This window comes from Solenopsis invicta, chromosome 16 (genome assembly GCF_016802725.1).
Source record: "Solenopsis invicta isolate M01_SB chromosome 16, UNIL_Sinv_3.0, whole genome shotgun sequence".
NCBI classification, from domain to species: domain Eukaryota; kingdom Metazoa; phylum Arthropoda; class Insecta; order Hymenoptera; family Formicidae; genus Solenopsis; species Solenopsis invicta.
Window position 1 is genome coordinate 21,552,915 of NC_052679.1, and position 24,024 is coordinate 21,576,938.

The window sequence follows — 24,024 nt, forward strand, 5'->3', positions numbered from 1 at the left end:
CTTTGTTTATCTTTACGAGATAAATTTTAAACGTACGTTTGTTTAAATATTTATAATGATATAATAACATTTTAATCGATAATATAATCATTTCTGCGATACAAATTCGTATTAATAAAATATAAAATTTGTATTTTAGGAATACAATACAAATGCAATACATATTTAATGTTTTAGTAGTAGAATCACAGAGAAGAATAAAAAATATTGAAACATGCAACTCGAAAAAATTAAAGCCTCTGATATAAGATATACAATTATTAGTTTCAATAATGTTAATATACGATTATTAGTTTCAGTAATGCAAGTTGTTTATTATTAGTTTACTAGCATCTGCATATTCATTAACTCCATTGCGATTTTCTCGATTAATGTAATTGATATAGATATTTGATAATATAAGTACATTAATTTAGTGAAATTATTAAACAATAATAATTGTATAACATATCGATTTATAGAGAAATTTATTATATTTACGGTATTTAAAAAATGTATTAACATAATTTCCATAATAGTTTACAAGATATAATATAATTATTAAAAAAGAAAACTTGATATAATTATTTAAAAAATTACTTTTTAAAAAAAATAAAAGACATTAAACGCATGCATCAATTAAATGCGAGGCAATTATTGTACAAAATTTAAAGTATATTTTATTTTGATAATATTTTTAGTTTTGAATTACGATTTATTTTTTTGCAAAAACTTTTTGAAACATATACAGTTGTTCATGAATTTCTTATAAAAATATATTTTAAAATATTGCATATTTTTTTCAAAAAACTTGACTCACAATTGTTACAGTATAGAAAAAGAATAATGTAAATATAATATTTTTAATATTAATACGTAACGAAAAAAATGAATTGACAATAATTTTTTTTCCGTGTGTATACAGTTGCACATATTCTGTAATATTTTCTTTTTATTTGGAATAAATACATAGTTTTATAATAAAATAGTGTTTTTTTTTTACATTGAAACCACTTCTTTTTGTGATAAACTATGTTAGCACTTCTGTTTCTGTTTGACTCATTGTACAATATCGTTACATTTTTATAAATAATATTCAATGTAATGAATATGTCATAATTTTAAGCATCTATTAAAGAATACATCGTTTGATGAATATAATCGTTAAGTTTTTAATTTAAAATACGGATTATTAATAAAATTATTATATAAAATATAAATGAGTGGCTATAATACCACCTTTTCCTGTATGTATAAATTTTATTTTATTTCCTTTGCTGCAGATAAATTTTATTTCATTTGGTGCAACTACACGATATTATTACTTTTTTAGGAAAAATAAATTTAAACAATAACATATTTCTCACGTTATACTTTTGTTGAAAAAATTATTTTGTGCTTTTCAATGTTTTTTTAATTTGTACAGCGAAAACATTTCTATAACATTTTCAAGTTACCCGTATAGCTGTACTATAACATTTTTAAACTTTTTAGTGTATTGAAAAATAATATTATTTTGTATAGTTTTTCGCATTTTATAACTTCACTTCTATTACACGCGCAAAAGAATATTTTATTATTCTCTTTTTCGCGTTTCTTATTAATCCAAACACTTCTTCCATCGTATAGTTGATATTTCTCGAGATCTCAGTGGATTGGAAAATTGGACTATTACTGTATAGTCCCGATGGTATAAAATCTGGTGCTCTTATTTTTCCACAACTCCAAGATCAAGATAGAGAGCTTACATAAGATGGTAAGGTAGACACGATACGAGTGCGATACGTTATTGTTTAATAAAGGAAAAATGTGCTTTATCGAGCACACAAGATTTTCAATAGGTTACCGTAGGAAATCAGAGCGGACAGCTTATAATGTTATGTAATATAACGCGCAGATCGATTTTAAATAAATTCGAGTGCTCATTAAAGAAACATAACGGAAGCAAGATGCAATAAATACCGTTCATTAATTCGCCGTTTCGTTTTATCGAAGTATTACATTATGTATTACGTTGCAATTTTTAACTGAAAAATGTCATTGTGAGTCAGATATATTTAATATAAAATTCTATATTTTTTTTTATTGGACAGTGCAAAATTAAAAGAAGGTGTCTCTCAGTTTTAAGAATTCACCGATATTGGCACTATCGGTGCGACATAGTTTTATATATAGCCGCGGCACGACTATTTTAATCCGAGGGGAGAAAATCCTCGGCTACATGCGGAAGCATTACGTTATCTCGAAGCAGCAGCGTGGTTGTTTCTGTGCAAGCGGCTCCATAGAGTACTGTATGCAGATGCGACTAAAGGTGTAGCTAGGTATTTCGTGGGTTCTCTGCGATATACGCGTGAATTGTCGGTCGCGAATCCGATTTATCGCAGCAGAAGCAACGTTGGTGCCGCTTTCAAGCGGCGCGGCGCGGCGCGGTGCGGTGCGGTATGGCGCGGCGCCGCGCCGTTGATTAATACGATTCTCACGAAGAGTCAGAGGAGGTGCATCAATCACGAATACGTCGAAACGGTCGCTCCTAGTGAAGAAATATGCGGCTGCGCTATCATTCGCGCATGGGTATGTCGGAGTATGGAGCACGTACCGCGTGTGTGGGATGTCTTTAAAGTAAACGCGAACAAAGAGTCCCGCGATCAGCTCGAAAAAATTCCCGGCGCCTTTGGAATATGTCGAATCGGGCTGGTCTCCTTTTACCTTTTCCCCCCCACTGAATTTTAGGCGTGGATTTCTTTTAGCGGCTGATATTTCGCGAGTATTCCGTATTACGGGGCTGCGCGTTCACGTCGCCGCGTCGCTTTTCATGCATATGCAGAGGCACATGCATACATGCATCTATGTATGAGGGGATATACCCATGCATCTCTTGCGACGACCCAACGTTGATGACGAGCTATCTACCGTGCGAAATTATCGCAAGAATAATTCAATCAAAATAAAATAAATCGCGCCGCGGAATTATATATAACCAATTGATTCGCTGCTTTTTTTTTTTGTTTTCACCCCGAACGGATACGGCTACTATTTGATTGTATACTCCAGTTTCCGAGTGTATTGTATATTTTTTTGATGAAATTGTTCGTTTTTGGAAGAATGTAACAGGTGTTGTCGAAGCAGTCGTTCTTTCGACCTTTCGTTCTGAGAAACGAGACGAGAGTGTACTCGCTCATGATTAGAACTGTGAATAAACGGAAAATGGGGTCCGTCGGATCATAAATCTAAATGGCGATAACTATTTTTTACGGTTAACAACGAATACATATATCTTCCCTTCTCAGACGCGTTTTCATGTAACATTACTATATATAACTTTATGGATGGAGGGGGGAAGGGGATGTGTGATAAATGTCGACATCTCTCTCTCTCTCTCTCTCTCTCTCTCTCTCTCTGATTTTTAAGTGAGCTGCGTTCATTTAATGTGATATTCAAAAATATAATTTTAATCTCAATTAAACAAAATAAAATGTCCATGTTTTTTTATTGTTTTGAAAAGAATTTTTTACAATAGAAACAATATGCATTGAAGAATTGCAATAGAGCTTTTATCAAATAATGCATCAGTTAAGATATAAGACTAAAGAAATACTATAAAATAATTAAAATACTCAAATCAAATTTTTGGAGTACACAACCCGTTATCGTAAAAAACTCGAGTGTCAATGATCGATGAAATAAGCTATCGTGCCGTCGGATTGGTCTCACGCACAGTCGGTTTAGCGCACCAGTGCAGCTACTAAAAGTCTCCATTTTTCACTTTTACCACATACATACGTTCGAGAAACATCGTCAACTAGAGTGGAGGTGTGCTCGCTGTTATTCCTCGGCGATATTCCCGGCACGTGAGGGACGGCGGAGTGCCTTATTTTTACGCCTGCGGTCCTACGTGCGCCTGGCTCAGGGTTGAGTCTTACCACTCGGTCGAATACGTTTATTCGCTCGGTACGTATCTTGGGTGACAATAAAAGCCAATGGGCGACGTTGTTAGAGCATTGGGCAGGTCCGCAGTGTTAGGAATGTAGGTAGTAGTAGAAGCTGGGGCATCGCTTTACGAACGTGGGTTATTACGGTTATGCGAATGCATCTATAAAATGCAGCGCACCTGATGACGGTAAAACGGAAATATAGAGATTTCTTCCGGTCGATTACTGATAACGGGTGATATATTCCTGATACCGCATCACTGATTGCTTTGACAAAGCAGGAACCACGTACGAAAAATATCATGCATAAATCTAGGTAGGCAAGAAGGATTTCGCTTGAAAATATTTCTTTTGAGATATGTCCGTAATCGTATTATACGTAGAAGATTAATGGTTTTGACATATCTTTAAGTCGTATATGGCAAGAAACAATTCTTTTTAGCTTAATAGCATCATTTATACATGACCAAAGTCGCCCGCTAACGTAGCACTAAAAAGAATTTATAAGACAAGTAGGCAATAAATTGTCACTTTTGTATGAAATATATTGTATCTTTTATAATTCTATTCTCTTACATTCAGAAGATGTGATAAGAAGAGATTTATCGAGCTTTAATCTTAATAATAATTATGCAGGTTTATATCTCGACATTATTTTCTCAAATAATATTATCATTGCTATTTTACTTCATGAAATTTGTACTTTTTCCTACATTTTTGAATTTTATGCATGAAGGCAGTTTATATCTATCTCGCAAGTAGCATACTAATTAATGTAATGGATCCTTTGATGCGTCCATTACCAGATTAGTTGCTCATGGTGTTTCTTAAGAGCTGCATTAGGAAAAGAGCAATAAGTTTGATATTTATGCCTTTGCATAGCATTTTACATTCAAGTGCATAAAAGTGTAAATTTTCATATCGGCTTTCATCACATCTCGCTTCCCTTGATATGTAAAATTGACGTAGGAAAAGGGTTTTTATTTTATTCGTAGTTTAACTATTATTTACTGACATATCGTACAAGACACACGCGTACGTATTTCTTTTCGAGTGTAATGTGACGTAACGCGCATGACGTAATATCTGCATCACTATAATACACTTTTCAGTTATTGCGAATATGTTGTATATCTATACATGCGCTTGCTTCTCCTTCTTTGAATGATACTTCGTAAAACGAGTTAGAACGCAACACTACGAATTTCTCTTCTTGAGTGAATTCAGGAGCGCAATATTCTACAGTTATAAAAGAAAATATTTCGCAGAACCACGGCGGAGCATCATCCGTCTAAAATTAAATTCAGAATTACATTAAATATATATATATATATATATTTTTTTTTTGCGAACGAAAGAAATATAAATTTCATTAGAATTTATTCATGAGTGTCGTACTGGGAGATACTGCCTATACGTAGTTCTTTTTACACTCAATTTACATTTTGCATCCTATTACACACACTATACATTATGTATGAAATATTACATTTTGTTGCGAGCAATATTTATATTCCATTAATCGCAAATATACGTTATATTTTTACCTCGTAATAAAACGCAGAGATAAATCTATAAATTTTTATGCATTTATAAATTTTTATTGAATGAGGATACGAACGCTCTTAAATTTTTCTTATCGAAACTGCTTAACTATACTGGCGGGGTACAAATATATCTTATCGCACACAATTACGCAAATATGAGCGTGGTACAAGATTACTGTTGTTTAGAAACGAAAAATCAATCATTGGATCAATCATTGTATTATTGAGAGTACCCCCCTCCTCCTTCCTTTTAAGCGAAATCAATAAAAGACAGTGAATAATCACTAATGATCACAGTAAATAAATACTTTTATCAAAAAATTATTTTTAATGTAAATTATTAAAAATTTTATAATCGATTGATATTATAAAACATTAATTAAATGTTTAATACATTTTTTATAAAAATAAAATAATTAAACTTCCCAGGTGTAGATCACATTTGACCAGTGTAGTTCAAAATTAATTACGCAGTCTTTAATCTTCAGTGAATACACGAACGGTACGATTGGTAACTTGAAATGTGGGCTTTTTGTAACAAATCGTGTGTTTCGACGCATATTGTGCGGTTTCAGAGAAATGGCTCGGTCGGGATCTGCACGATCAGATCAGTGTCGTGGTCGCAACGTCATTGTTGCTACGAGGACGAAGAGACGCATTCCGGTACGCGTACCAGAAACGGAAGTTTTCGCGTGTTTGTTAACCAAGAATCCCGCAAACGCATCGGACACCGACAGGCTTTGGACGTTTATTCGCGGCGCTTGCATCGCGCGATGGCCGAGGTCAACGTCGAGGGCGAAAATCCGCGATCATACAATCCGTGGTCGCGCAATCCGATCGGGAGTACAGTCTCTGTATACCGCATACCAAAGCGCTCTCGCTTGCGATATAGGCTTTCATTCAATACTTTAGATCTCCCTTCTCTGTCGCGTTTTCTGTTAACGTTTAGGTCCTTTGCTTCGGTTACCTATAGTGGAAACCCTATCCACAATAGCGAGATTCAGATGTGCGCTTTGTCCATTCTCGTAATATGGTTCATTGTACTATTATTCTTGCATTCGTTGTCGCATACATTATTCCATGCTTGTGCTATATCTCTTCGATAACGCAACTTCGATCGCAAGCTGTGTTTTGTAGTTTCATGCGCATTCTTCCGTTAAATTTATCGACAGTAGTAATACAGAAAATATTAAACAATTATTACTTTTTGATTTTTGAAGTTTACCTTTATTTATTTAGAATATCTTACGCGGAAATAATTTATAAAGCAAAATATAATGACTGTTTTTTATATTAATTTTAATATATTAATACTTTAATATATTAAAATTAATATAAAATTAATATATTAATACTTTAAAGGTCTGATATGACCTCATGGTTTTACAAGGAATTTACAGCGACGGAGGATAATTTTATTTATCTTATTTGTTTTGTATATTGATTCGGTGAAAAAAAATAAAAAGAAGTATATAAAATTCGATCTAACCCCACTTTCACGTAAATAATAAAAATTTATCTTACCGTTAGAGAATTAATTGAAGCATGTTCATCAGTTTGAGTGAACGAGTTACATAGTTCCTCTGTTGATAAAACATTTCCTCGTACGCATACGTACACGTTACGTATGGTACAGAAACTTTTTGGTGAATATAAATATTTAAGACTTAAATGTTTTTACCCTGACCAAAGTAATATTTTTCGCATAAATTCTTTACAATTTTTGGGATAAGAGAGAGATCTGTAAAGATGTTTATAAGTATCAAAATTATTAAATTGATTAGCAATGAATTTTCGTGATATTACATTTTTGTTCGGCAAGTATGCGGCGCGCAGTTTGATATATCTTGTAAATGTTTGTAAATTTACTTGGAAAATTATTATTGAGCATTAAAATCTGCTTTTGATAAGTATAGTTAGTCTCGTTATTTAAATATGTTGATATACTTTCTGGTCTTTTATTATCATAATATTTCAATTATATTGAATATTTTTAGCATTACTAAATGACATTTCGACTTAAATAACATTTTCAGTTTGTATTTTTACATAAAAAAAACTGTCGAGGCAATGTGTTTAATAACAGGATGTATACTTTGTAGATTTATATCTCCACTAATGATACAAGAATGATAATGCTACCGTGAACATATAGTATGCTTTCGATAATGAGCAGATATTGAATTGAAATGCAAGCAGACGTATATCTACAATAGTTACATTTATCTTTGTTGATCGCTATAATCACCTTTTCTATAAATATATTTTTTTCTATAAATACATATATCCATGATATATGTATTTATTACTATTCATTATTCGTATCTGTTACCATTTAGCTGTGTATTTTTTTATACGTCGTAATTTAGTTACATATTTTTTTATGTTGAATTTCTAATGATGTATGATTATTGATTTCTTAATAATTATAGATAATATGCATGATATTAATTTATATATAAGATTGACAGATTTGACATGAGTTTAGATATATGGATATAATAAATACGTTAATTTTCGAAATCATATAGATTGGAAAATTTCGTTAAAATTGATGCATAATACATAAATTACATTTACACCATTATAAAAACATCTATGATGTTTTAAATTTATATACTTTTGCAATAAGTCCATGTATAATATATCACAGTAGAACAAAATTATTCCGACAATCCAAAGAGAGAAGGCTTTGTACATCTCGTTAAAAATACGCGCTTTGTACTAAATCTCTTTTATAGCGATAAATTGAAATAGTATCTGTGTTTATACTACTTTTTACTGTGCCGCTGATATTCTACTTTTTTTTCTTGCTATATCCACGGATCTCTCGGATTTCATCGGCGATGGAGACGGAAGAAGTTGACAAATGGTAGCGATCGAAGTCACTTGTAAGGTCCATTACGGCGCGAGACAAGTATACACTGCGCTCCTTCTAAAATCCGAAAACGTTTATCGGCTAACGCTCAGTCTTCTCGTGTCTGCGCCATCGAATATATCCTCTAACTCCGATTGCCCTTCGGTCCAAATAAGAAAATTAAATTCAGTTCCGCGAGGCTTTTCCATCTAATTTTCCGCTCGACGAATTTTTGGATGGTGGATTGAAAACGGTTAGTAGAATTTAAAGACTGCCGTATATATTATCGATCAAATGTTATAAATATACAACGTTGTTATAAAAATGTAAGTTTAAATTTTAAAATATATATTGAGATTAATATTTATGAGCAATGTGATTTTTTATCACGAGTACAAAAATAATGCATTTTAAAATTAAAATTTTAGAAAAATGTTTCTGATTAATGTGATCCGTTTTTCGATCTCTCTTATGCATGTGTATTTCTTATTGGTTGTCAATAGACCGAACTTAGAGTTTGAAAAGACACTTTATCAAAGATCAACGTGCACCACTGCGTTTCTGCAATTATTCGTTTCGTTTGTCGTGGGTCAAGTACGGGGAGGACCGAACAATTCCGGAATCGGTATTAATCTTCTGCCGTCGATTGGCTGTCCGCGACACTGCCGGGATGCTCGCGGATTTTTCATTCTCCGACCTCCGCTCCTTTTGCACCGTCGCCTCGCCTCTATTCGTTTTCTCGACAAAAAAAGGAAGGCGATCGCTTTAGTCAATAGCAGTCCCCGATAATTTATTGTTTATCGTCGAATAATTCCGCCGAATAATTCCCTCCGATTCCTTGCGTGCTTGCCGTAATTGCTAGTGAGATTAATCGTTTAGTCAAATATTGCTCTCTTTTCTCCGAATGCCGACGCATGACCCGTCTGAAGAGAAATCGACAGCATTGCAAACGTTCGTTTTCAAGTGTCCGCGTTGATCGCTTGTGTATACGCGGACATGCAATCGCGGATTAATGCGTCAATTCAATTTGTTTATTAGCCACGTGTAGTATGGAATTTTCATACAATTTTACTTAATCGGCTGAACGATCACCATGGGATTACTATACATAAAACAGAAAATAGCTCATTGTTTTCATGAATTATTACGCTAGCGAATAATTGAACAAGAACTGACGAGCCCGCATTAATCAGTTACAGATTAAACGACTCATAAATATAATATTTAACCAACGAGCGTGCGCATTATCGCTTTAATTCAATTTTCAGTCTAATCTTATCGACCTCTGATTTCATACGCGGAAATTATTTTGGTTTTGCGAGTTTTATCGTCTCGCATTACCGCACATATCGCGCATGAATATTTGTTTCCACGCAGCGTGCGATTAACGGAAGTGCATTAGTATGAAGTATAGCAGGAGATATCATAAATTAATACAGATTATTAAACAAATATTGCGAGAAAAACGCTAACGCATCGTGAAATAGAATGCTGCTCAGAACTGCAAGCGGTGTAAAAAAAAAAAAGCTCGAAACATCACTAATCTTGCTGGAAAAAATGATATTTTGATACAATGGTTTTCATATGACGCACAATAAGAATTTGATACGTGAGTATTATGTTTCTTTTCGGCCGGACTGGTAGGTACGGCCGGTACATAAATACACCACAAAATCCGTTGTATTCGCGAACCGTAAGGAATCACGTCCCTCCATGAATGCGTAAAGCGTCGGATTCCGTCGCTTCGAATTCTATTTATCGCATCCATTGAGAATGTTTGCTCATAGCGCATGACGGCCGAATTAAAGTCTATAAAATTTCAACTCGAATAGGTTTCCGAAATACTCGTCTACGCACGGACGGACGGTACGAATCGAAACGTATCCGTCCGCGCAACACAACGGCATCCGTCCGGCAACGGGTGTTATACGAAATCACGGGCTCGTAAACGAATCTGTCGCCGGTAGCACGACCGCCGATTTTATGGCATCGTATCCGAACTGTTCGACAAAAGCTGCGGGTGCCGCAAGTTACTCGAACTCTATCTTCGGCCGGCTTTTGCCGCTCGCCGAGCGTAACGCTGTGCCATTTTCGTTTTCACCCGTCACTCGCGTCCTCCCGCTTTCGGAATCATTGTACCGCCGAATGCTAGTCTCGCGTATCGCGCTATATATACATGCTACCTTGCATTGTTAGTACGCGTTTTGTTCTAGTCGGCAAAGACATTGTCAAAGGACGTAGTATGTAGTATTTCTGTATTAAAACTAGAACGATCGACCACCTCGCTATGCGGCAATTTCCCCAGAGTATTATACCCCAGGTCTTCATTGAACGTTATTACGCCTCGTCGTATGTACCCGCTGCGTATGTATGTGTATATGTATCTATTATAACTGTCAGTAGGAACACGTCACATGGCACGTTCGTACAATGATGGCGTTTCCAGATTTCGGTTCTAAATCGAGTAACGTGGTGCAACTCGAAATAGATTAAAGTGACCGCGACCGATATTTTGTTACCCGATATCGGGTTCCGCTACGGCTAAAGCGCTATACATGCTCGAAATTGTGCTGAATTAGCTATTGATAGGATACACAGGGTTACATGTAAATTCTGTAAATAGCTTGTTACAGGTCGTCTGATACCGTTTAGTTTAATTAACAGCATCTGTACATTAATGTGAAGCGGCAATTAATTTTGGGGATCAGGGATTAGCATTGTAAGGACGCGGAAATAGCATCTCATCTCAATTATATTGCAATGCAAAATGACAAATTGAATTTGCGATGTTAATTTAACTGTTTTAGTTTAAAGTTCCTTTGTTAACTCGTATTCAGATAATATTGAAATTTCAAATTTAATTTGTTTTATTTTATATTGATAAGTATGTAACATTCTTCTAAATTGTAATTGCCTGAAAATTTCCAGATGATATTTTCGAATATTTTCAATTAATAAAAAAAAATATTTATTAATTGATTACATTTTGTTATAATAAAAAGCACAACTCGCGACGTTTCTATCTGTTTTCCTAAAATATTTTTCTAAAAAAAAGACCTTAATACGCGAGAAATAAAATACGCGAGACATCAATATCCTGAAAAAATAAAAACGGCATTGATTTATGTAATGCATTTTTTTATCGCTTTATCTTTCAAAGTCGTGCACGTGGGATGAAGTATTCACTTGAATCCGAGCCTGAAAATGCTATACTATGCACTCCACGAATGCTCGAAAATCGCGCTCATGCATAACGACCTAAACACCACCCGTGCAATCCTCTTGATTTACGATTTTACCGAAACGACCGGTTGGGTACCAACCCATAAAGTCACCGCTTTTACTTCCCTCTTTCGTGTCAACACGCGCGAACTGACGTTGATATGCAGAGCCCGATAAGTCGCCATGTAACCGCGCGTTTGTATATAAAGTTATTATCTTTATCAAGATTGCCAATCGCGCAGCACTGGTATACCTTAGTTAGCGCAAGACATTGTGTCTTCAGATAATGATTTCCTCTTTCTTCCGGTGGTTCCAATGCATCCATTTTTAATATTTTCATCTATTGTTAATATTGAAATTAATAATAGATAATTTATCAAGATTAAATATCTCTCTTTCTCTTTTTCTTTTCGTCTCCTCTCTTTCTCCTCCCTTCCTCCAAAATTACTAAAGAAAAAAATAATAAAGAAAATGATTTATAATTTACATGAAACTGTAACTAGTGATTAAATATACGCTATCGCGATCATTTGCGTTATAGGCGTACATTTCTTTGTGCCTATCGCGTTAAAATTATCATCGTAACAAGAATTTTGATACAAATATTTTGCAATTTCGAATTCTCATGTCGTCATCGTTTTGTCCCCATCGATTGTGTTAACGTCCAGTTTGACATGAAATCTCATTGGTAAGTTTTCGTTAGAAATGTCGAGCACGCACACGAGCACTACCCTCTCGCTCGCACGTCTCTTTTCCAATTTTTTTCTTTTCTCACCTGTACCCCGAGGGGTATTTTGCGAGCCCTCCAAGCAACGGTGTCAGTATCACCAGGTTAGATAACGCCGGTGCCATCCTGAATCCCAAGTACAATATCTCTTCTATTCGCTTAAGGCGTCCTGTCCAAAGATCAGCGGCTTTTCAGTCGCGTGAGCGATAGATCTCATGCCTTTTAAAATTCCAACCTCGACCACCATCGGTATCGTCCTATCCCCTCCTCCTACTCCTCCTCCTCGATTTCACGAGGACGCGTCGCGAATCCTCCAGCAAGAACATCATCGTCGTACCTGTCCCATAACAACAGTCCGGCTTGCAGTAAAAGCAGGAACGTCTTTATTGCATCGTGCAAAAAGCGACGTTACATTTGACCACTTAATGAAATTGGTTCAATGGTTAACTCAAATAAAATGAAGAAGATGTACAATAGAGATACGACAGTTGAAACTAAAGTTTCGCTACTTTGGTGAAGAGCAATCTGAAGTCTCAATGCTGTCGCGCATAATCTTAAAAGTATTTTAATTAACGACTGACTAGGGATATTAAAATTATGCATAATATCATAAGAAGTATACTTTTATTGCAAGAATCGTTTAATGCTGTTTTTTCATGGAAACTTTAAGGTTATTCAGATAATTATATTCAAATATTATATTCACATAATTATTAATTGCAAAATTTTACAAGAACAAGTTTAATTGGTTAATGTGACACAATATATATTATTTTTATTAAATCTTGTATCTAAGTTATGAAATCTTTTGAAAATTATTGATTTAAAAATATTTTTCTTAAGATAATTTTAAAACCGTTTAAAATTATGTCATTTTTGAATTAAAAAAGAAACATTATTTGCTTGCTTTTTAAGATAAAAAAAGCTGTGTGTGCTGTACGTTTGATTAGATTAAAAACTCTGATTTTTCTCATATTTCTTTAAGGAGCCAGATTTATAGTTAACCAAGCAAAATTTTTTACCGTATAATTTTTAGCGACGCGTTTACAATGATGCTTTATGTTTTCCGCACTGATTGTAATTTTCTTTTTTGCGGGAATTAAAATCTTCCGTTTGGAGAGTGGAGACACGTAGATATTCTCGTTGCAATGTACTATACTCAGGGGGCACGAGTAGAAATATAATATCCTGGAGAATTGTGTCTCATTTATTGCGTTTCTAATTTTCGTCGTTGTCTTTTTTGTGTTACGCTTGCAACGGTATTATACGCCCCAGCAGCGTTATTTTTATCAACGATCCAGTACCATACCTTGCGACTATTATTTTTTTCCTTACCAAAATAACAGGGAAATAGCGCTAGAGTAAAAAATCAAGAACAGCACGAATTTTGTATTCTTATTTATCATTTGCATTATTTTTATTCTGTGATATTCTGCGCGTAGAAATACACAATTAATCGACGTATTTTTCGCAAAGTTTAATTAAGTTTCAATAATACATCGAAGTTTCACATTTACCGCAACTGCTTTTTGCATTTTTCAAAATTTTTTCCAAATATACATACGTTTATGATTTACGCATGTTATTACATCATCTCTATTTTCTGCAAATTTCATCGCAGAAATATCGAGAAAATACTGAAAATATCAATCAAAAATTAATTTTAACTTTTTTACATAACAGAGTGAGGGAAGAATAAAACTAATGCAGCAATTTTCAAATTTGCTTAAATCAATTATTTCGAAATAATTCAATTAGAGTGAAATAAACTCGTGTACCCATTTGATCTGTTCTTGTATCCATTTGATACTTATATCGTTTATCCTTTCTCACTTTCCATATGCGGCAAAGTTTGGTGAGGTTTATGCAAATATGTGAAACTGCAACGCGAGCGAAATTCTCCCAGATTATGCGGACGTTCTTGCTGAGGCAGGTACATGTTTACAAGAAGCCGACGAAGATCGCATGAGTTTGGCCCGAATGCGCGATGTATCTTCTCATGGAAGCGAATATCTCCCTTTTTTCCTCTTTTGTCGTTCGATCTGCATCTCCATCCGTCATCGTTTCACACTGACGTGAATTTTGAAAGAGCTCCCAGCGCGTAGCTCTCGTAGGGAAAAGCATGACTTTAGAGCAGATAGATCTCGGTAGCGAGATAGTAATAAATGACACTCGTAAGGAAGATGTATTACAATGCAGATTATATTACCTTATGGTGTACCCTAAAGCTTTATAATGCACAACGCAAGTGTGCATAATAAAAGTGAGTTGTATACTCCAAGATCGTAAATCTAGTTACACATACGAGATGATTAAAAAATTATGCATACTACATGCTTTCTTTACACGCGTGGTTAAGAAACACTACGCGAACGGAGTGTGTATTTTTTTATTCATTGGCTCATATCCTGTGATCGTCGATGAAATAATTTCTGTCTCCCTCTTCATACATATCGCGGAGGCTGGCTGCTTTGCAAGATTGACTTGTGGGCCGAAGCTTGTCACGTAGCTTGAAGTTCAGAGAGATAGTCTCTCAGATGGTAGCAAGTGAAGGCTCAAAGATACGGATTAATTGTCAGTAATGTTTGCGACTGAACCGAACGCTAGCGTGGTAAATGTTTGCGGTGCGCCAGCGGTACAAGGATCTCCCGTAGTCTGACCACTGACTGTTTTCAGAAACGTCCGCTTTACCCGGGAGTGGAAATGCACGCTGTAACTATTTGGCCAGACCGACGGTCAAACTTCCGGCTGCGAAATTCGACAAATATCCAACGGGTACTGTTTACTGCTTAGGAAGTGAGACGCAGAACTTTCGTACGACGGTGATATTGGCAACGCGTTAAACAAGCAAGGTGTTGCTCGCTGCAGATCTGGTAGAGATTGTGAATAGAAATTACTGAAATGTGTCGAGATATTTGGACGTTCAATTTGTAATTCTATACATATTATATGAGCCGCATTTGCTTCACTTTTTTCCAATACTTTTTCGATTATTTTCATCTCCGAAGTCTAGTTTTTTTTTCATGCAGTCTACTTTGAAATTTAATGAAGACAGACATTCGGTAAATTTATTTTATTGAATTTATTGACAATGTATAATTTCTGGCTGAATATTTTTCAAAGGTCAACATTTTTAATGAAACTTTTAGACATGCACAAATAATCAAGTTAAATCATTTAAACATAAAAGTGAGAAAAATTATATCGGTTTGCAGCGGTTCTTAGTGTCGAATAATAATTTTTTAAATCTCCAGCGAACTGCGCGTCGCATATTAAATTGATACGTAATATCACAAATTAAATTGACGCGCAATTTAATAAATTAATGCAATAAATTCTTTACAATTTTTTGGGGAAGGAGAGAGGAACTCTTATAGATACTTTAATACTATTAAATTGCTCGTAAATTTATCATAAATTGTAATATTACGTATTTCCAGCTTCATGCAATAACTGTGTTTCAAGTCCGACGAATATGCGATGCGCAAAATTATTATTAGACCTTTCAATTTTATGTTCGACTTATCATTGTTTCAAGTTTACTTTATTGTTAAACTATTATTTAATTACTATCAGCTAGTTCATTGTTTCATTGTTTCAAACGTTCCATAATTTGCAATAAATGCAAGTATAAACGGTGTATATTTACAACTAATTCTAATTACTATCGTCTTGAAATAAACAGCTTCTCTCGACACTGAAAACGCCCGTCGAAGTCAAAATATCATTTTCGCGATACGGTCTCAAGAAGGGTCTTAATGTCGCGAAGCTGAGTCATATATTACAAGCAACTTAACGCACGAAAAGCAGCTTCCTTGCACCAGCGGCGGCGCGCACCGGCGCTTTTATTAAAACGGGGAAAGACACGTTTGCTGCTCTGGTGAATCGTTTACCCGTTTGAGAGATTACTTTCGAAAGAAACGGAGGCGCCCACTCACGATGATTTGCCGTCTGGAGTAGTTCTCTCTGCGTTCGTGCAAGGCATCCCATTTTGCCGCTGTAAAATTAGATTTTCGAATTGCCGCTGTGTGCAACATCATAGCCGTTGTTATATGCATTTTTGCCGTGACGGATGGCCAAGTATAACGAAGTGAAAGGACGTTTATCGGCGGTGTAGCTACCGGTCACACCGCTGTAATTATCCACCCCTTGTGCACATGGCGGAACCCAGCTCTATCGATTTTCTAGATATGATAAAGCAAATTGTATCGAGGTCAGGCATTTCTTTACGAAAATTGTACGTTTCGCCGAAACACACGTGTTCTATTCTCTTAACCGAGTTATTGAAGAATTCATTTTGAACGCGATATAAAAGTATAAAAGTATATAGTATATTTATGTCCGTACGAATACGCGCACACATACATACGTGCAAAGTGTGGATTCAAATAAAGTTTAAGATGAAATTATTTTAGCAAAATATTTATTCTAGCAAAATATGTATGTGATTTTTTTATGTTTATTTAGTTTTCAGTATGCTTACACTTTTTACTTGTACTTTTTAATAACTTAAATTCAGATACACACATATAGAAATGCGTATTTATCTTAATATGTATATCCATGTTTATAAACAAATAAGAAGTAACATACATATATGTATAGCGATATGCATATATATGTTGTTAAAGCAGATTGCAAAGAGCATTTACTATGAGTGTTCACAAGCATCGTAATAATAATTCAAATAGAATCGAGGAACATAAGCTTTCGAAATGGTTATAAAAATTATTATAGGTTCATCTTATAAAATGATATAGAGAGGAAGATATATGTAAACTCTTCGAATGTTATTAAAATGACTTGTTTCCTTTTCTGTGTCTTTCTCTTTCACTTTTTTTCCTCTTTACGTGCTTTCGACTTTTAATCTTTTGTATGTCAGTGACACACACGCATGCGCACACACGTACACACGACACTTCTCTCTCTGTTTTCGTGCTTTTATGTCTGACATCGTGCTACTTACTAATTTAATGTTATCACAATTCTTATTTGAAGCCCACCTTTGACGAAGAATGTCGGATGTCAAAATTTGAAATTAGTTTATATGACAACCAGTGATGAGAAGGAAAAGAATGAATTTTTTTCATTTTTTTTTTATAACGAAGAGTTTTAAATCTGCTTTTACATCTTGTAATGCACAATTCAGTTTATACTAATTTAATGGATATCTCATCTAATAATGGAAAAGAAATTTGATTAAAAATTTATTAAAATTTTATATATACTATTTAAATAATCAGTAAATAAATAGCCATCAGTTGCATAGATGATAAGAGAATCAAACGGAACATACGGGTTTAATGCGCTAAAGGGTTTACGTGTTTCGAGGAAATAAAATTTGCATAAGCATCGTTAACTTTACATGCTTGCAGCGGGGATTTGTAAATCCCGGGTTTTATCTTAGGGCAATTTAGGGTGGTCAGAGACAGAGTATTATTTTCACGAATTCGCACAACTATTCACAATGAGACAAATTGTTAGATAAGCTTTCTAGTAACCCATAATATTCATTTTCCTCGGTTTCGCTTGGCTGAAACTCTTTCGCGTCGGAGCGAGGATTCGAGTCTTTGGACCTTTTCCATTTTCCGGCAAATCCCCGCGCCGAAGCGTGCAGCTGCAGGACGCCATGGCTTACGTTTTCAACTTCTCCACCTTCCGTCTTTCTCCTTTTCCTCGTACGATATGTCAGTCGCAAAATCTGTTTGTTTCCGCCGCTATGCGTCACACCTTCATGCGAAAGGACAGGATAGTCGCAACAGAGTCGTGTGTCATCTAGCAGCCTTTCTTTTCTTTCTGAATTCGCGTATAGTACACGTGCGTACATAGACGTACGACCATATCACTGCGTAATTTCTTTCTTGCAATGACATTTTGTCAGTTACTTACGTTCATTAATATTGCAGTCGACAGTCTTCGATCTAGAGTCGAAACTTTTGCGCGACACTACGTTCATATTTTTTTAAAAGTAAGTGCTCTCGTTTTATGAACTTGAAAAATTATTTTGAGATATATAGATTTTGTTTTTTTATAGAATTTTTATTTCGTTTCAATACACATAGAAGATTGTCGCGGATAGTACGTTGCATACGATGTTACTCTGCTTTCTCGTTTTCGCTTATTGTAACAAGAGCTTTCTAGTTTCGCTAATTAAAGTATATCCTATGCGCGAATCTTACACGCGCGTACCTTAAAATTAATTTTCCGGTCGAGATTGAATTTCATAGTATCGTGGAAAATTAAGCGGACATGTCAAGCTTTGTCAAGGACAGAATGGCGTGTTTCCCGAGGTTTCCTACCCGTTAGAATAACCGCGTGATGGAAGGTCTACTTGCTGTTTGCGCAGTTTCGCTCTTCCCTTTTCTCTTATCTCATACATACCTAATCGCGCAGCTATTCCGGTCGCGCCCGTGCAAAAACAGGCCAGTCGTCAAGTATTCATCGTTGCGACACTCCCGCATCGTTTTCGTTTCTTTGCACCTTCGTTCTTGCCACCCAATTAGCCGAGTCCGCCCGTACATTTTTTATCATTATGCTTCTTAACTCTTTCTCTTTCATTAACCGCCGCCGCGGGCACGAAGTTTAATTCTACCCCATCACGCCGCGCTATTGGTAAATAGAGATTTCCTTTTGAACGACGGGCTTTTTTCCCTACAAAAATATTAATTTCACAGTTAAATGGAGTGAAAGCACTTCCGACTTTGGCAGCTCTCGCCCGTTCTCGGTTCATTATTCCGATATTCCGTCACAGCGTTCGAATGTGTTTTTATTCTGCTTGCGCGCGCGCGCGCGCGCGCATATTAAATTTGCACGAACGGAAATGATATTGTCGCTATCTACGGCGCGTCCGAGCATCACTGGGAACATTTTTCTGGACTTTTGTTTCATTTTATCAAAAACGTGGCATGCATAATGGACATTGACGCCGCTCGATAGAAGAGATAGAAATATAAAAGAGATATTTTTCTATAGCGATTCTTTACCAAATTAAATTATGTATCTCTCAAACGCGTTTTATTTCAGCAATTTATTTTCTTCTTGTATTATTTACGTAATGTATAAATATGCACGCGCGCGCTGACGGAGCAAGTTTTCCTGGTCGCCTTGAATTCAGCAAGATTTATTTCACAGCGCGCCGCGGTAACTCCTCTCTCTCTCTCTCTCTCTCTCTCTCTCTCTCTCTCTCTCTCTCTCTTTCTCTCTCTCGCCTCTTGTTTTTTTTGCACGGCGCACGGCAAAGTGACGGAGGACCAAATGACCGAAGATGAAAACCGTGCCTAGTCACGTACAGAGCGTCGCGTAAAGTGTTCAAGTCCTTCGCTCGCCAGACGAGAATTACTGATGTGTAAGTCGGCACTTTGGTGTGCGCTCGTCTAGATAATACGCTTGAAACGTTAAAACACAACGAGGAGCATTCGTCTGTTTACGCGAGCGACTTTTACGGCCATACGGACGAAGTACCGCGGCATGCATAGCGTGTCTCGAGTTTAGTCCTCCGTGCAACTGTATGCGATTTCATCGACGGCCTTCGGACAGGGATATCTATGTATGCCTCGCGTAGCGCGTAGAATGGACCGTAAAAGCGTTTATATTTGACTTACAGATTTTCTGGTGAAATTTACATCTTTCAGAATACAAGGCGCAAGTTTCATTTAATACCGTACAGATGAATTAAAAAAAAAAAGTATTCGCCAAGTCGCCAGTCAGTTCGCCAGCTATGCGCGTTATCTTCGCGAGATTTGAATTACCGCAACAGTGAATTATAAAATGAAGATTTTTATTTCGTATCTAAAATAATATTGCAGTATTATTTTCCGTTGTAATCGTATAAAATTCAACAGTTCTCTATTTCATATATATATGTATATAGACGAAAATAGAGAAGTATTAACTTTTTATATGATTTATATACAATATATATATAAAACAGAAATAGGAAGAAACTTAGAAACGATGAAGATACGATTGGCACTTGTCTTTAATATCTTTAAGTTCTTCGTTAAACTTTGTTCGTTCTTACTAAAAAGAAAGTATAGAGAGGAGGAACTTTGACAAGAACTTTCTTGAAAGGAAGAAAATCGAATTTTGCGATTAAAAAGCCCATTCCTGATTCTAACGGTGCAAGCTACTTCACGTGGTAAGTGAGAAGGATTCGTGGTTTCGAAGTTTAAGGCGTATCTGATCCTGTATCGGAGAGTCGTTCCTCGAAAGTGCTCGAAACTGATAAGCCTCGCGAAAGATTCGCAAGCATCGGTTGCCATCTATCCCTTACCCTCTATCCGATCTTCTTTCTTCATTTCCCCCAAACTTTCTGTTAAAGCTGTGGCTTTCAACTTTTCGATTTTCCTTTGAGTTTGGTAATCTCCAGTATTTCACGATCGTGTCTCGTCACGGAAATCTCGGGCACGTGGTCCATTATTGCGAAATTAAGGCTAACGGGGAAAAGTTGTGATGCGAATGTGTTTAACTAATTAGCGGAAATGTGAGAAAGGCGAAGAACTTCGTTGCCCGCATCAAAACAAATTTATTTAGCGAATGCAGGACGGCGAAGCAATTCAGGCCGGAATATCCCTTGGGAGACTGGAACGATTTCGGTGAAACGTTCCAGAAAGTCGTAAAAGCTCCAGCCACTGGGAACCTTTAACTTGGCATCTTTCACGGCAACATTGCGAAAACCATATATCACCGCTGGCCGCGGACGCGCATTAAGTCCGCGTTTGTCCAGAGTTTCTCCGCGCATTCGTTGACACGTTGTAATTTTATCATCCCGAAGACGAATAATTTTAACGCTATTGTCGACCAAGTTCTCGGTAGTTTAGTCAGGACGAAGTATATATGCCGCGGTCAAAACTCTCAGCCGTACGTTTCACAGGGTCGGAATATATTTACATATTTGCGTAACTTATTTGCATCCTCGATAACGACTTATATACCGTGCAACCGCGGTTAAGAAAGCTTTCGTTAACAATGTGATTTAGGACCTTTAGAGTGGCGCGAGGGCAAGCAAAAATTCATGAGACGATGTGGTAATTAAAAAATAAAAAACAATAATCCACTTAGAAAAAGATTTACGGTCGCGAATGCATCGTGTTTATGCCCTTTCTATTCCATCTCGGCTGACTTTATTTTCATCGAAATGGTTTTCCCTTTTGGTTACCTCGAACTTATCATGCCACGGCTGGCGATTACGTAGGTCTGCACCTTCGTCTGTGCCCGTAAAACTTCATACACATTTATGCGCCTTCGTAAAGTGGAATGGTTGCCGCGTCCAAATCGCATTTGGCGCGTTTCATACAAATGTACCGTCTGCGTGTGCTCATTTATCATGAATATTGCGGTATCCGGAGGGAAGGGCAGAAAAAAAAAGAGAAGAAATTTGATGCAGAAAATCACAAGAGAAAGGAACGAAGGAGGAGTCGCAAAATCGAAAGGTATATCACGGTGTAAGGTGAGCAGCGCGCAGCCGTGTAACTCTAGTCTGCTAAATGACGATTTTGTAACGTAATATTCGTATTTTTGCAAAACTCCCTTGCGAGGAAAGTCTCGGCGACAAATATCGAATTACCGTAAATATTTACTGAAGGATGCAATATCAATGGCTTGTAATTAAATCCTTTTGTATAATTCGCGAACCGTGATGGATTACAGTTGTTATAATTTCATGCTCATGCATGATGGCTTTTCTGTGCCATGTATTATCGGTATAATTTCTGAATCAGAATTCAACGCGAATGAAATGAAATTTATTGTGATATTAATGATGCGCACCGGCACCGTATTGACGGGTATGCCACGCGGTGGCTCAATTTTAAAAGGAAAGACGTTAGAGTTGCGGTTTGTAGACACATCTTTGATGCATTTGAAAATATTCCACTGCGGTAGGAGTGCATCGCGCAAGACATATCGAGCAAGTCTACACTCGAAACATGCAACTGCAGTAAAGTAGTTCATCTTTTATTCAATACGCGTTCTAAATACGAGTAACGCAAATTTTACGTGTTTGAGAGCATTTGACGAACACTTCATCCGAATTCGCCGATGCATTTTACGGAAGTGGAATTCAATTGTACGCTATTCTGCCAATCGTGCAGATATCGGGAATGTAAGTTGCGCAGTTGCGTATACGCTATAGTTTATATAAATCACTGACGATGGGCGCATTAGAAATTATAGTTCCGACATGAAGTGATGCTTAAGATTTTCGCTTTAACATGCTACGCACCCACTGCATTTTGCGCTGAATGGACTGATGCGATGCGAGCACATACAGATGTGCCAGACGCAACAGCACCCCGCAATACGCTACGTTACGTGTACGGTATTTGCTTAACTTGATTGATAAACAGTCCCTCGATGGCGTGGAGTAGCTACGCCACTCCCGAGTTTCGATCTGGGCGGACCTCTGGGGACCTGGAAACGTTTACCTCGCACGTCACGTATACGTCGTGTGACGTAGATACTTTACGAACCACTAGTTCTCAGCGGTGTCATTCATGCGTTACATTTGTCTGCTAGGGCATGATGCGGGCATACCTACCTACCGTTACACTTGCACCGATGAACCGTGCAGCAATGCGCGAGAGTGAATATATAAAAACGTTCCGTTTACACATCAGTAATAGAATCCTATTTACGTCGTTCGTTTGACGTTACAGAATAGAATGGAATTTCGCGGATTACGTGAAGTACACGTGACCGGACTGAACCGGTCACCTTTGTGTAAAAAAAAAACACACATACACACAGGGGGAAAAAACAACACTATCGTTGGTCGGAGTTCGTGCCCTCTTTTTCTCTCGAGGCGAATTTAAAATTTTAATCTCGTCAAACACACACGTCATATGTGCCTGCTACATTTTCAATAACATTTAAAATACTCCGTTGTATATTTGATCGCATGAATTCTCCCGATATTAATGCACCTAGCGAGATATTCGGTTATGCGCGATTGATTTGCCATGATTTAGCACATCTGTGCTAAATTGCGCGAATTAGTGTACCCAAGTACACATGTACATCTAATAATTTATATATATAATAATTTTTTTTTATTATTATGGACCTGAAGATCCATTGTGATTACACTCTTTTTTGTAGATGTGTTTTGAAAGTCCTTTTTTAAATGTTTATATTAAATCATATTATGATTTTTGTGTCTATCTACGAGCAATGTTCTGCGTCTAGAATTAGAGTCCGAGGTTTACGGGTTTTTCTTGCCGGTGCGATGCATTAAAATTCAATCTTCGCGGCCTAAAGCGTATCCTCGATCTTTTTTTTTTTTGTATTTCGCGAAAAGTAATTAAAGCCGGCTTTGCCGTTTTGCTCCTCGTTGCCGTGGCTGCGCGGAGGCCGGGCAAAGGACGTGAGGAGAGGGCGCAAAGCCGAGATTCGATTTACTCACCGTTTCCTCCGTAGCCGAGCGTCGTAACACGAACGGATAAAAACCCATCCCACGCCCTTTCGTTCTGAACTTTTTCTTCCGTCCGACGTCATTCTGTCCCTGCGGTTCGCCGCTATATTCCCACATATTACGCCGATGTCAAATAATGCCGCCATCGAAGGTGAATTTATACCGAATACCCTACCAATTTCGGTCCAACAAGCGATAAAACATGCCGGAACCCTTTCTACGCACGTAACTCACCCTCTCCGCCAATCACGCGCATGCATCTCCCTCGACCTCTCCTCTCCACTTCCGGCTTTTCTTCAACCTGAATAGCAGGACTGCATAAGAAAGGAGAAAAATTTAATTTGTTGCACCAA

General features: G+C 36.6%; 1 protein-coding gene and 1 long non-coding RNA gene across 3 annotated transcripts in view; both read left to right on the forward strand.

The window, feature by feature from the left end:
* The window catches only part of LOC105193225 (leishmanolysin-like peptidase), a 269,152-nt gene that overhangs the window by 77,307 nt on the left and 167,821 nt on the right, over positions 1–24,024 (forward strand). The window lies entirely within an intron of this gene.
* LOC113003187 overlaps positions 1–24,024 on the forward strand; it is a 50,505-nt gene that overhangs the window by 14,871 nt on the left and 11,610 nt on the right. Inside the window, exon 1 of the long non-coding RNA XR_003268302.2 lies at positions 1–24,024. This exon is cut by the window's left edge and continues 14,871 nt beyond it; it is cut by the window's right edge and continues 10,091 nt beyond it. This is a non-coding gene — a long non-coding RNA (uncharacterized LOC113003187).